Raw genomic sequence first — 15,406 nt, forward strand, 5'->3', positions numbered from 1 at the left:
ACCATTCCCTGGTGTTTACATTACACGGAATTACATTTCACATATCCAATGTGTTCTGTCACCCGCTCGCTCAGAATTAATGCCGGCTCTTCTCTTTCTAGCTGGTAACATTTATTAGCCAAAACCTCCTTGTATGCCCCCAGCGCCCTCCACGAGTCACGGCCCCCATCCCCCAGCGCCCTCCACGAGTCACGGCCCCCATCCCCCAGCGCCCTCCACGAGTCACGGCCCCCATTCCCCAGCGCCCTCCACGAGTCAGTGCCCCCAGCGCCCTCCACGAGTCAGTGCCCCCAGCGCCCTCCACGAGTCAGTGCCCCCAGCGCCCTCCACGAGTCACTGCGCCCTCCACGAGGCACCGCCCCCATCCCCCAGCGCCCTCCACGAGGCACCGCCCCCAGCACCCTCCACGAGTCGGTGCCCCCAGCGTCCTCCACGAGGCACCGCCCCCATCCCCCAGCGTCCTCCACGAGGCACCGCCCCCAGCGCCCTCCACGAGGCACTGCCCCCAGCGCCCCATCCCCCAGCGCCCTCCACGAGTCGGTGCCCCCCGCGCCCTCCACGAGTCGGTGCCCCCCGCGCCCTCCACGAGTCGGTGCCCCCCGCGCCCCATCCCCCAGCGCCCTCCACGAGTCGGTGCCCCCAGCGCCCTCCACGAGTCGGTGCCCCCATCCCCCAGCGCCCTCCACGAGGCACCGCCCCCATCCCCAGCGCCCTCCACGAGGCACCGCCCCCGGTGCCCTCCACGAGTCACCGCCCCCGGCGCCCTCCACGAGTCACCGCCCCCGGCGCCCTCCACGAGTCACCGCCCCCGGCGCCCTCCACGAGTCACCGCCCCCATCCCCGCCCTCCACGAGTCGGTGCCCCCGGCGCCCTCCACGAGTCTGTGCCCCCGGCGCCCTCCACGAGTCTGTGCCCCCGGCGCCCTCCACGAGTCGGTGCCCCCAGCGCCCTCCACGAGTCACCGCCCCCATCCCCGGCGCCCTCCATGAGCCATTCTCCTAATTCCCCTCCATTTTCCATCAAATTTCTAGCTGTCATTTTGTATTTTCTGTGACTTTTCTGAATTATCTGCATGAACCTTAAAAATAACCATGGTTTCACCCCCATCACAAAAGAAGGAAAAAGACTTCCCTGTTTCCCCGTCTTCCTGTGTGATCCTTTGGTCTCTCTTCCCTGTTCAAATGTTTTTGTCATTGGACAATAAAACGTCCATGCTCCCGTTATAGCAGTGTCTTGGTGATTTCCTTATCCAGAAGGGAGCCCGTCCCAGCCTAAGCAGTCACCGCGTCCCACAAAAGAGTGTGAAAGTGTTTCCAGAAGCATTGGCTAAACTCTGTGCTTCCAACCGTCCTCGCCGTCAGCCCTTCCCCCTGAAACCTCTCTAACCGTCCTCGCCGTCAGCCCTTCCCCCTGAAACCTCTCTAACCGTCCTCGCCGTCAGCCCTTCCCCCTTAAACCTCTCTAACCGTCCTCGCCGTCAGCCCTTCCCCCTGAAACCTCTCTAACCGTCCTCGCCGTCAGCCCTTCCCCCTGAAACCTCTCTAACCGTCCTCGCCGTCAGCCCCTTCCCCCTGAAACCTCTCTAACCGTCCTCGCCGTCAGCCCTTCCCCCTGAAACCTCTCTAACCGTCCTCGCCGTCAGCCCTTCCCCCTGAAACCTCTCTAACCGTCCTCGCCGTCAGCCCTTACCCCTGAAACCTCTCTAACCGTCCTCGCCGTCAGCCCCTTCCCCCTGAAACCTCTCTAACCGTCCTCGCCGTCAGCCCTTCCCCCTGAAACCTCTCTAACTGTCCTCGCCGTCAGCCCCTTAAGAACATAAGAACATAAGAAAATGCCATACTGGGTCAGACCAAGGGTCCATCAAGCCCAGCATCCTGTTTCCAACAGTGGCCAATCCAGGCCATAAGAACCTGGCAAGTACCCAAAAACTAAGTCTATTCCATGTAACCATTGCTAATGGCAGTGGCTATTCTCTAAGTGAACTTAATAGCAGGTAATGGACTTCTCCTCCAAGAACTTATCCAATCCTTTTTTAAACACAGCTATACTAACTGCACTAACCACATCCTCTGGCAACAAATTCCAGAGTTTAATTGTGCGTTGAGTAAAAAAGAACTTTCTCCGATTAGTTTTAAATGTGCCCCATGCTAACTTCATGGAGTGCCCCCTAGTCTTTCTACTATCCGAAAGAGTAAATAACCGATTCACATCTACCCGTTCTAGACCTCTCATGATTTTAAACACCTCTATCATATCCCCCCTCAGTCGTCTCTTCTCCAAGCTGAAAAGTCCTAACCTCTTTAGTCTTTCCTCATAGGGGAGCTGTTCCATTCCCCTTATCATTTTGGTAGCCCTTCTCTGTACCTTCTCCATCGCAATTATATCTTTTTTGAGATGCGGCGACCAGAATTGTACACAGTATTCAAGGTGCGGTCTCACCATGGAGCGATACAGAGGCATTATGACATTTTCCGTTTTATTCATCATTCCTTTTCTAATAATTCCCAACATTCTGTTTGCTTTTTTGACTGCCGCAGCACACTGCACCGACGATTTCAATGTGTTATCCACTATGACACCTAGATCTCTTTCTTGGGTTGTAGCACCTAATATGGAACCCAACATCGTGTAATTATAGCATGGGTTATTTTTCCCTATATGCATCACCTTGCACTTATCCACATTAAATTTCATCTGCCATTTGGATGCCCAATTTTCCAGTCTCACAAGGTCTTCCTGCAATTTATCACAATCTGCTTGTGATTTAACTACTCTGCACAATTTTGTGTCATCTGCAAATTTGATTATCTCACTCGTCTTATTTCTTTCCAGATCATTTATAAATATATTGAACAGTAAGGGTCCCAATACAGATCCCTGAGGCACTCCACTGTCCACTCCCTTCCACTGAGAAAATTGCCCATTTAATCCTACTCTCTGTTTCCTGTCTTTTAGCCAGTTTGCAATCCACGAAAGGACATCGCCACCTATCCCATGACTTTTTACTTTTCCTAGAAGCCTCTCATGAGGAACTTTGTCAAACGCCTTCTGAAAATCCAAGTATACTATATCTACCGGTTCACCTTTATCCACATGTTTATTAACTCCTTCAAAAAAGTGAAGCAGATTTGTGAGGCAAGACTTGCCCTGGGTAAAGCCATGCTGACTTTGTTCCATTAAACCATGTCTTTCTATATGTTCTGTGATTTTGATGTTTAGAACACTTTCCACTATTTTTCCTGGCACTGAAGTCAGGCTAACCGGTCTGTAGTTTCCCGGATCGCCCCTGGAGCCCTTTTTAAATATTGGGGTTACATTTGCTATCCTCCAGTCTTCAGGTACAATGGATGATTTTAATGATAAGTTACAAATTTTTACTAATAGGTCTGAAATTTCATTTTTTAGTTCCTTCAGAACTCTGGGGTGTATACCATCCGGTCCAGGTGATTTACTACTCTTCAGTTTGTCAATCAGGCCTACCACATCTTCTAGGTTCACCGTGATTTGATTCAGTCCATCTGAATCATTACCCATGAAAACCTTCTCCATTACGGGTACCTCCCCAACATCCTCTTCAGTAAACACCGAAGCAAAGAAATCATTTAATCTTTCCGCGATGGCCTTATCTTCTCTAAGTGCCCCTTTAACCCCTCGATCATCTAACGGTCCAACTGTCTCCTTCACAGGCTTTCTGCTTCGGATATATTTAAAAAAGTTTTTACTGTGAGTTTTTGCCTCTACAGCCAACTTCTTTTCAAATTCTCTCTTAGCCTGTCTTATCAATGTCTTACATTTAACTTGCCAATGTTTATGCTTTATCCTATTTTCTTCTGTTGGATCCTTCTTCCAATTTTTGAATGAAGATCTTTTGGCTAAAATAGCTTCTTTCACCTCCCCTTTTAACCATGCCGGTAATCGTTTTGCCTTCTTTCTACCTTTCTTAATGTGTGGAATACATCTGGACTGTGCTTCTAGAATGGTATTTTTTAACAATGACCACGCCTCTTGGACATTTTTTACTTTTGTAGCTGCTCCTTTCAGTTTTTTCTAACAATTTTTCTCATTTTATCAAAGTTTCCCTTTTGAAAGTTTAGCACGAGAGCCTTGGATTTGCACACTGTTCCTTTTCCAGTCATTAAATCAAATTTGATCATATTATGATCACTATTGCCAAGTGGCCCCACCACCGTTACCTCTCTCACCAAGTCCTGTGCTCCACTGAGAATTAGATCTAAAATTGCTCCCTCTCTCGTCGGTTCCTGAACCAATTGCTCCATAAAGCTATCATTTATTCCATCCAGGAACGTTATCTCTTTAGCGTGACCCGATGATACATTTACCCAGTCTATATTGGGGTAATTGAAGTCTCCCATTATTACTGCACTACCAATTTGGTTAGCTTCCTTAATTTCTCTAAGCATTTCACTGTCCATCTCACCATCTTGACCAGGTGGACGGTAGTATACCCCTATCACTATAGTCTTCCCCGACACACAAGGGATTTCTACCCATAAAGATTCAATTGTGCATTTAGTCTCATGCAGGAGGTTTATCCTGTTGGACTCTATGCCATCCTGATCATAAAGCGCCACACCGCCTCCCGGGTGCTCCTCTCTGTCATTGCGATATAATTTGTATCCCGGTATAGCACTGTCCCATTGGTTATCCTCCTTCCACCATGTCTCTGAGATGCCAATTAAGTCTATGTCATCATTTACTGCTATACATTCTAATTCTCCCATCTTACTTCTTAGACTTCTGGCATTAGCATACAAACATTTCAAAGTTTGTTTTTTGATTGTATTTTTATTCTGCTTTTTAATTGATAGGGATAAGTTAGAATTTTTTAGCTCAGGTGAGTTTTTAGTTACAGGCACTTGGACTACTTTTCTAATTATTGGAACCTCACTGTCGGGATGCCCTAATTCTAATGCATCATTAGTATCCTTTGAAGATACCTCTCTCCGAACCATGTGCTGCTGAGCGACTGTCGGCTTTCCCCTTTGTTCTAGTTTAAAAGCTGCTCTATCTCCTTTTTAAAGGTTAGCGCCAGCAGTCTGGTTCCACCCTGGTTAAGGTGGAGCCCAGCCCTTCGGAAGAGACTCCCCCTTCCCCAAAAGGTTCCCCAGTTCCTAACAAAACTGAATCCCTCTTCCTTGCACCATCGTCTCATCCACGCATTGAGACTCCGGAGCTCTGCCTGCCTCTGGTGACCTGCGCGTGGAACAGGGAGCATTTCAGAGAATGCTACCCTGGAGGTTCTGGATTTAAGCTTTCTACCTAAGAGCCTAAATTTGGCTTCCAGAACCTCCCTCCCACATTTTCCTATGTCGTTGGTGCCCACGTGTACCACGACAGCCGGCTCCTCCCCAGCACTGTCTAAAATCCTATCTAGGTGACGCATGAGGTCCGCCACCTTCGCACCAGGTAGGCAAGTTACCAGGCGATCCTCACGCCCACCAGCCACCCAGCTATCTACATTCCTAATAATCGAATCACCAACTATGACGGCCGACCTAACCCTTCCCTCCTGGGCAGTAGGCCTTGGGGAGATATCCTCAGTGCGAAAGGACAATGCATCACCTAGAGAGCAGGTCCTTGCTACAGGATCCTTTCCTGCTACATCTGGTTGGTGCTCTCCCATCATGAGACCTTCTTCCTCCAAGGCAGCACCAGGGCTGCCAGTCTGAAGTTGGGACTGGACTACTATGTCCCTTCCCCCTGAAACCTCTCTAACCGTCCTCGCCGTCAGCCCCTTACCCCTGAAACCTCTCTAACCGTCCTCGCCGTCAGCCCCTTACCCCTGAAACCTCTCTAACCGTCCTCGCCGTCAGCCCCTTCCCCCTGAAACCTCTCTAACCGTCCTCGCCGTCAGCCCCTTCCCCCTGAACCTCTCTAACCGTCCTCGCCGTCAGCCCTTCCCCCTGAAACCTCTCTAACCGTCCTCGCCGTCAGCCCTTACCCCTGAAACCTCTCTAACCGTCCTCGCCGTCAGCCCCTTCCCCCTGAAACCTCTCTCCGCGTCCTCGCCGTCAGCCCTTCCCCCTGAAACCTCTCTAACCGTCCTCGCCGTCAGCCCCTTCCCCCTGAAACCTCTCTAACCGACCTCGCCGTCAGCCCTTACCCCTGAAACCTCTCTCCGCGTCCTCGCCGTCAGCCCTTACCCCTGAAACCTCTCTCCGCGTCCTCGCCGTCAGCCCTTACCCCTGAAACCTCTCTAACCGTCCTCGCCGTCAGCCCTTACCCCCTGAAACCTCTCTCCACGTCCTCGCCGTCAGCCCTTACCCCTGAAACCTCTCTCCACGTCCTCGCCGTCAGCCCTTACCCCTGAAACCTCTCTAAACCGTCCTCGCCGTCAGCCCTTACCCCTGAAACCTCTCTAACCGTCCTCGCCGTCAGCCCTTACCCCTGAAACCTCTCTAACCATCCTTGCCGTCAGCCCTTACCCCTGAAACCTCTCTCCACGTCCTCGCCGTCAGCCCTTACCCCTGAAACCTCTCTCCACGTCCTCGCCGTCAGCCCCTTCCCCCTGAAACCTCTCTCCACGTCCTCGCCGTCAGCCCTTACCCCTGAAACCTCTCTAACCGTCCTCGCCGTCAGCCCTTACCCCTGAAACCTCTCTCCACGTCCTCGCCGTCAGCCCTTACCCCTGAAACCTCTCTCCACGTCCTCGCCGTCAGCCCTTACCCCTGAAACCTCTCTCCACGTCCTCGCCGTCAGCCCTTACCCCTGAAACTTCTCTCCACGTCCTCGCCGTCAGCCCTTACCCCTGAAACCTCTCTCCACGTCCTCGCCGTCAGCCCTTACCCCTGAAACCTCTCTAACCGTCCTCGCCGTCAGCCCTTACCCCTGAAACCTCTCTAACCGTCCTCGCCGTCAGCCCCTTACCCCTGAAACCTCTCTAACCGTCCTCGCCGTCAGCCCCTTACCCCTGAAACCTCTCTCCACGTCCTCGCCGTCAGCCCTTACCCCTGAAACCTCTCTCCACGTCCTCGCCGTCAGCCCTTACCCCTGAAACCTCTCTCCACGTCCTCGCCGTCAGCCCTTACCCCTGAAACCTCTCTAACCGTCCTCGCCGTCAGCCCCTTACCCCTGAAACCTCTCTAACCGTCCTCGCCGTCAGCCCCTTACCCCTGAAACCTCTCTAACCGTCCTCGCCGTCAGCCCTTCCCCCTGAAACCTCTCTCCGCGTCCTCGCCGTCAGCCCTTACCCCTGAAAACTCTCTCCGCCTCCTGTCCGTCTACTGAGAGCGTTGCTCTGCTTCTCCCCAGCACCGAGCATTTCTCACGCAGGGCCGACATCTGAATACCAGCAAAACGGGCCGCGATATCTAAACCCTCCACCCGCCGGGGAGAGCCCCGGAAATGTTTCTGAATCTCCAGGACTCGGCTGCTACATTCCTTGGCTACCTTGTGGCTCTTCTCTCTCTTTCTGCAACCCCCCTTTTTTTTTTCCCTGTCTGCTTTTCTTTCTCCTCTGGGATAATCGCCCCCCAGCTCTCATCGCTTTATCGTTATCTTCTTTCGCTTTTTTCTGTACCGCGGTGTGGGGACAGCTTCGGCGGTATTTTACGTGTTCTCTGTTGATTTCCACAAGCAATTTAATCTGAACAGGGTAACGTCTAAACCTCGAGGGCACTGGGGGGGCTGGAAAGAATAGAGCTTGAGTCTGTGGAGGGTTTTAAACAGGACTCTGAAAGATGGGGAGAGTGGCCGTCCCTCTCAGGACCGCTGTGCGGTGGGAATGATGGGAGGAGGGGAGCAGTGGCGTTTGAGACCTTCTGAAGTGGGAGATTTTGGATCCGGGGAACCCGTGGAAGAGAGCTCTGTAGCAACGAGTACATTTAAGTGTCAGACCAGGCCTGTGCTGCACGGGGAGCAGGTTTGCAGATGTTATATTGGAAAAGCGGAGCAGAAAAACTCGGAAAATTTGGTGCGGGCGGATGAGGGACGTTTGAGGTTAGACTCAAGAAGGGGATGAGGACCATCTCCTTAGGACGTCGGTACTGGAGGCATTTCAGATTCCAGAAGTTGAGACAGCACCGTATATTGACTTGCTTTAGTCTAACAGCAAGCTGAAGAAATGCAAGATTACCCTGTACAGAAATATTCATTCTGGACTTTTTTCTCTATAATGAAATTATCAAACAAGCTGCGGGCTTGGTGAGCAGGTTTATCACACTTGCTTTGCACGGATTTTGAAGGAGAAACTCCCTGCATTATTTGTATCTGCGCTCTGTCCCTGCTGTTTGTGAGGATGGTAATCTTCTTTTGACAGTCTCTGGGTACTACCGTAGTTTCCTCCCCTGAACTAAGCCCGCCACCAGGAGGCCCATTTTGGCCTATCCAGTCTGCCTATCCACAGCAACTACGCAGCACTACAGACCCTGCCACTTCCTCGGATCCCCTGTGCACAGTAAGAAGAAGCTGTGGTACCTATGGCAGAAGAGGAAGGCACAGAGGACAATAAGCAGGATGTGGATTTATGCAAAGATTGCATTGGTATCTGCACTCCAGTCTGTGCAATGGCAGATGAGGCCGGGCGCTGGCACACGTGGACAGGCAATGCCCTGAAACTGTGATCAGGTTTTAACAGTGCCAGGCTTTCCTGCCCAACCAGACGTCTGCTTTTTCAGGGAGCCCCGTCCTCTGGGGCTCTCTTCCCAGTGGAGACATTTGTTGACAAAACATGGACTTTGAGATTTGCATCTGGCTTTCCCAGCTCTTAAGTTTCTAGACCTCATTAAATGGAAGCGGGATCCCCGGAGGTTTAATTAGAAAACCTTTTCTAATTCTAATTGTGGCAGTGTTTTTTCCCCGACGTACGTCTGCATAAAATCGAGAGGCCAGGTTTGGAAATCACAAACGCAAAGCTGCTTTGGACAGTTCAGTTCTTATCGGGGCTGACCTGGTCTTTCACATGCGTGAGGAGTCATTGGAAAAGGCCTTTGACCGGACCCTGCATTCACCTACTGGGCTGCGTGCCAGGTAACTACCGAACGTGCACTTCTGCCCAGGCCCCAGGAGGGCTTCATGTGGCCGAGCTTCTGGCTGGTGCGACTGGATGAGCGGTGCTGGGGAATTCCAAACTTGATATTTCTGCTAAATGTTCCTAATGAACCAGACGCAGGCAGCGCAGTATGAATGGGGACGTGAATGCAGCGGCAGGAAATAAACAAGCTTCTCGGTTCTCTTTCCCTAGTCTCCAGTGTGAGGTATTTTTTTCTGCCACTGTTCCTAATTTTCTAAATGTGAAACCTCAGATATGGCCTGCCTTGATTGAGACTGTTGGTTCTTAGGGGATATCCCTAAGTAAATAATTCAAATTCCTTTTGTCTTGCAATGTTTTGTCTAAATCTCTTACTGGAGCTGAATGGCCATTAGCCAGCCTTTGACTAATGGAAAAAGTGAACTACTCCGTGCTGTCAATTGCATCAACTTGTACCAGCAACAGAACAGGGAAAAGAAGATGGAAAAGGAGTTCAAAAGCAAACTATACAGTTCTCTACTTTCTTTCTAGGTGGCTACAGAGGTTTGGATGATGCAGGTGGAGATATCTGCAGTTTCCCTGATCCCCAACTTCTCACTGAAGGGCAGTTTGCTGCTACTTTTGAAAGCTGCGTCTTTGGAACAAGTCCAATAGGATCTCTCTCCTGTATAAAAATATTAGGGGCTGCAGGTGGACTTTGTAGTGCGTCTGTGCACGAACCGCAACCCTCGCCCAAAGCTGGGGAGGAGCAGTGGGGCTTCCCGGGCCCCACCAGCAGGGGCGAGGAGTAAGAAACAATTAAAAAGTCATCTGTGTGGAGAACCTGGGCTTCCTTTGGAAGAAGAGAGAGCCTTTCTTGGGGGACCCCTTGAAATCTAATTTCTGTGCTGGGTTTCAACAGCTCTTGCAGTGTGTGAGGGGTACCCTGATGTGCTGTCGAGCGGCTTGATGTGTGCTGTAGTGTGTTCAGAAATTCATAATTATTACTACTACTTCTTGCTTCTATATCGGTATTTATTGTATGCAGCACTGTACAAAAACACAAGACCGTCCCTGCTCGGCAGAGCTTACAATCTAATCAAGAAAAATCATACAGGGCAAAAGACTTTGGCAGTTCCCTTTATTAAAAATAAATGGTTAGAATGCAGAAGGTCTCGAGCAAGATAAAGGAGAATTTATGGGCAGGGAGGGAGCATGATGCACCAGCTCAGGGAGTGGGGACTTGGCGGGCGGAGGAGAAGGGCATAGATAGGAGTGACTTGCCTGATGAGCGGGGTGTGAGGAGCTGCAGGGGTGAGTAAGAGGAGCCTGAGCTGCATGCGGGAACGGATAATAACTGTGGAGCCTGATCGGAGGCTGGGATGAGGGGGAGAGTAAATCACGAGAGCACACCAGTCAGGTCATGTGCAGAGCTCTGGCTGCCATGTGTGGGATAAAGCAATGTAAGTACCTAGAAACTCTGCTGACAAAACTTTGGTAGCTTGACGTTTATGTATTGGGGTTTTGCTGTGCTAGAAGAGGGCAGTGGATTCTCTGGGGGACAATGGCCTGAGGCCCAGAGGTTAAAGGGCACTGCCTAACTTGCTGCAACATTTAGCAAACACTTGTGTAAATACTTTTTCCAGCTTTTTGCACTTTTGTGATTATTTCTTGTAGCTTGCTGTAATGGACAGGCAGAAAAGTCTTATATTGTATACGGGAAGCCATTGGCTCCCAATAGCTTCCCGCATACATTATAAGGCTCTCTCTCTCATCCACAAGGCTTTATACAATCCTGAAATGAACTGGTTTAATGAATCCTTCCGCTTACACCAGTCTAATAAGCCTACTAGACACGCACATCTCGCAACTATGCCCATCCCTTCCCCTAAACTCTACAAACTAACATCTACCAGAGCCCGTGCAATATCGATAGCCGGGCCGACCCTTTGGAACACAATGCCAGTTGAACTACGGCAAGAGGAATGCCTCAAATCGTTCAAGCAGAAGCTCAAGACCTGGCTCTTCGCCAAGGCATACACGTAATTTCTCCCTTCCTCTCCTCTGCCCACCATTCCTCTCCTCTGCCCGCCTCTTCTGGCCCTCTATCCCCTCACTTCGCCCTTCTCCTACCTTTTTCTCCCCCCCTCACCTCATACACTTTTTCTCCCCCCCTCACCTCGTTCCCTTCCCTCTGCTCGCCACTCCCCCCTCTCCTCCTAGCACTCCTAAATTGCTTATCTCTTAGTGTCTTCCTTTTGTACATATGTATATATTTACAAACCTCGTTGATTATTTAATGCAAATTTCCCCTTGTTATTCACACCCTCATTTATTCATTTGTTAACTTGTTTTATTTGTTCAATGTAAAGCGCCATGCCTGGCGTTTGTTTGTGTTACACTGTAAACCGATGTGATATCCTGGATGAATGTCGGTATATAAAAAATTTTAAATAAATAAATAAATAAATAAACAAACAGTTTTTGGGTACTTGCCAGGTTCTTATGGCCTGGATTGGCCACTGTTGGAAACAGGATGCTGGGCTTGATGGACCCTTGGTCTGACCCAGTATAGGCATTTTCTTATGTTCTTATGTTCACTCAGCACTGGTGCTAAGAAAAGCCTCTGGAGGGGGGAGAAGATCTAAAGACATTTTAATTTTCAGAAAACAAGCTCTTAGGGGGGTTTATTTACATTCATGCCGTTGTGTTTTCTCCATGTCGCATAAGAATGATTGGGGGGGGACTCTTCAGGGTCCTCCTGTTCCTTTGTGCTTCCAGGGCTGGGATCTGGTGCTATCAGCCGTCATTCACAGCTGCCTGGGGATTTTTCCCCTGCCATATATCCCCAACCAACTCTGTTCGGCCATCGCAGCGAGGGCCAGGGGCCAAAAACCAGGTCTCCCTCCAGAACTGGGCTGATGAGGTCTAGCAATGCGGTGTCACTGTCAAGTGACTGCTCACACACTCCTCCACCCAAGGGCTGTGAGTACTGGCTCCGCAGCAGAGTCCTGGGAGTGAGACGGGTAGCCCCAGGATTGCACTGCTGCTCACCGTGTGTCCGGGCACGCTGCCTAGAACCGACGCCTTCAGCTCTGGGCACCTCTACCCTTCTGGTGCTTCAGCTTCCCTTTCTTTTGAGCCTGAGGAGCAAAATTAAATTTACAAAGGAAAGGTTAATCTTGGGTTTACTACCCGTAAGAGAAACCTGGGGGTAACCTGCACGGAGCGGCAGTTACTACCTTGGGAAGCTTGCTGGGCAGACTGGATGGACCATTTTGGTCTTTTTTCTCTCAATATTTTGTATTCTTATAAATGTCGGCAGGGTTTTGTGTGCACGCAGCTCTCAGAAGCCTTCCTCCCTAACACCTGGTAGCCTGGGATCAGGATCGTCTCTTTCCCCGCCTGCTTCATTCCTGCCTGGTAAATAATCTTCCAGGAATTTATCACAGCTCCTTTCCCAACCTCATGACTCACAGGCATGTGAAGAAGCTGGAGAGATGTTTTCTGGTTAAAACAGATGACAATAAAGGAAGTTGACCAGCCTTTTCTTTCCTGTAGAGTTGTCAGGAGATCACAGTGCCTTGTGCCGTGCCTGGCGGCTCCTTCTCCCCACGCAGCTGAAAGATCCCTTGGCAGTTAAAGGCTAATAATAATAAAACAAAAATCTTTAAAGCTTCCCTTTTTTTATTTTTTTGAGACCAGCTTCACTGACTCTTCCTGGATTGCTCGTGGCCTGGCAGGAGCAGGATCCAAGGAGCCAGCAGGTGAGGCTGGAGAGAGGTCTCTGTCTTTGCACTCATTTGTCACTGTACGGCTGACATGGGCAGCAGATATTAGCAGTGCGTCGTCTTCCACGGGTGCAGGGGCTGCTCTCGAACTCTGGGTGTATAGAGTTATGGTTTTTTTCCCATGGGAGAAGCGCTGACGTATCTGCTGTGCGGGCAGGTGTGCCCACGTGCGTTCCTTTCTGCTGTGATGTGTAGGAACGTGTGTACGCTCGCAGCTCTGTGTATGCGCTGCATTCTTTTCCTTTGCAGCCCGCGGTCAGCCCGAGCATAAAACGCAGCATTTTTCACCTGGGAAAGTGAGATTGTGCTGCTCTGTTTGCAAAGTGAAGATCTCTTCTTGATTCCTACTAAAGGTTTGTCCAAGGTGTTGATCACTGCATGAAATTCCTGGCATGTGTGGGACTGTGAGGACTGCAGATCCTCTGCTTTATTTGGTAGAGCTTCTCTTCCCTTCCAGTGGGGCATGGTCCCTAGCCGCTATTCCGCCAACTTAGCCGTTTCTGCCCGTTTCTGCTCGAATGTTAAGCATTTTGATAGCGCTGCAGAAATCCCTCCCTTTCCATTTTACTAATCCTGGCTGCCAGTAAAAAGGAAGACGCATACCTTGCTTTCAACTAGTTCCCAGCGGGAGGGAGTGGTAGGTACTTTTATAGGCTGACGATCTGATCTTGATTCGACATAGCAGAGATGAGCCGGCACTGGATCCTGGCCTCTTCACGCACTTTCCTAAGGATGGGAAGTGCACGGAGAGTTTTACTGTCCTGCTGGTCTTCCATTGCCCCACTGACTCCTCTTCTACATCCATATCTGTCCGTGGGGGGGTGGGGGTCCTGATTTTGGTTCATCTTTCATTACTTCAATGTCCCTTTTAGCTTTCTGGATTTCACTTTGCATCAGTTTGCTTAGTATGGAACTTGTGGAACAGGTTTCTTATAAAATTAAGCTGCAAGCAGTGTAAATAAACAGCAAAAGCCCATAAAGATTTGATTGTAAAGAGGTGTTTCAGTCTCGTTGAGCTGGATTGAAATGTTGCGCAAGTAGAGAGAACTAAAATACTGCACTATAACCTTTTTCTTTATATTTCGTCTTTCGTAATACTTCAGGTGTACTCCCTGTCCCCAGAGGGCTTACAGTCCAAGATTATACCTGAGGCAATGCAGGGGGAAGGGAGCATTCTTGGGATATGAACCCTGGTTTCTCCGTTACCATGAGGCTGCTCCTCCGATTGACTCAAAATGACTCCAGCTCAATGTTGAGAGCGGCCATGTAATCTTGGTGTGCACCAGGTCTGCAGTAACAAATACCGTTTACCTGCCTGCACATAGCATAGGGTTTGACTAGATGCTTTGATCTGGCTAGGCTGAAAGTCCTGTTAAGGAGAGAGAATAAACCCAGGGCGTTCAGGTACCGCTTTGCTCTTCCTGCCTGTTTGGGGAGGGGGATTTAAAAAAGCCGTCTGCTTCTTCTTCTGCACGTGCTAAGGTTCTCAAGTGTCTCCACTCACTTCATTACATTCAGACTTTTGTCTTTCTTCACTGGTCGAGACTTAGATGGATTCAGATACCTGAAAGGTATTAATGATGCACAAACTTCCAACCTTTTCTGTTAGAAAAGAGACTGTAAAACTAGGGGTCACGGTATGAAACTTCAGGGGGCACGACTCAGAACCAATGTCGGGAAATATTTCCTCACGGAGAGGGTGGTGGATGCCTGGAAGAGGTGGTGAAAATGAGAAGTAAACAAATTCAAAAGGGCATGGGACAAACACTGGATCCCTAAAGACTAGAGGTTGAAAATGAAGGAGAGGGTGCATGGGGGTAGCCTGCATGGAAGGCACGGGGATTACTACCCTTAACCAGTTGGCCCTGACATCGCTCTCTGCTTTGAAGGTGGGGGAAAAAGGGAAATTGGATTCAGAAGACTGCCAATGGTCTGGGGTATGCGCAGACATTGGAGATAAAGCACAGGACTGTTTCTGTGGCCAAGTCCAAAAGCAAAGCTTGTTCAAGCAGCAGCAGCATTGTCTGAATTATCAAGAAGGCTCCTCACACAGCAAAAATGTTGCTAGCAGTAAATTTGTTAGGAGTTTGACAGTTGCTTGGTTTTGATTGTAATTATTACTACTCTTAAAAAAGCTGGGGGTAAGCAGCACAGAGCGGCAGTTACTACCCTTAACATAAGGCTTGGGGGTAACCTACATGGAGCGGCAGTTACTACCCTTAACATAAGGCTTGGGGGTAACCAGCATGGAGCGGCAGTTACTACCCTTAACATAAGGCTTGGGGGTAACCAGCATGGAGCGGCAGTTACTACCCTTAACATAAGGCTTGGGGGTAACCAGCATGGAGCGGCAGTTACTACCCTTAACATAAGGCTTGGGGGTAACCAGCACGGAGCGGCAGTTACTGCCCTTAACAGAAACATGGGGGTAACCTGCATGGAGCGGCAATTACTGCCCTTAACAGAAACGTGGGGGGTAACCTGCACGGAGCGGCAGTTACTACCCTTAACATAAGGCTTGGGGGTAACCTACACGGAGCGGCAGTTACTGTCCTTAACATAAGGCTTGGGGGTAACCTGCATGGAGCGGCAGTTACTACCCTTAACAGAAACGTGGGGGTAACCTGCACGGAGCAGCAGTTACTAC

At 50.1% G+C, this 15,406-nt stretch overlaps 1 protein-coding gene across 4 annotated transcripts in view; it reads left to right on the top strand.

Moving 5' to 3' along the window:
* Positions 1 to 15,406, top strand: part of FAM107B (family with sequence similarity 107 member B) — a 207,999-nt gene that overhangs the window by 116,760 nt on the left and 75,833 nt on the right. Inside the window, exon 1 of one of the 4 annotated variants that reach the window (XM_029617412.1) lies at positions 12,564 to 12,735. The exons of the other annotated variants lie outside the window; for them this stretch is intronic. The gene's annotated coding sequence lies outside the window, so the exon portion shown is untranslated. Of the gene's footprint in view, positions 1 to 12,563; positions 12,736 to 15,406 lie in introns of those variants that run through there. 4 annotated transcript variants of the gene reach the window in all.

The sequence above is a fragment of the Rhinatrema bivittatum genome, chromosome 9 (genome assembly GCF_901001135.1).
Source record: "Rhinatrema bivittatum chromosome 9, aRhiBiv1.1, whole genome shotgun sequence".
Taxonomy (NCBI): Eukaryota; Metazoa; Chordata; class Amphibia; order Gymnophiona; family Rhinatrematidae; genus Rhinatrema; species Rhinatrema bivittatum.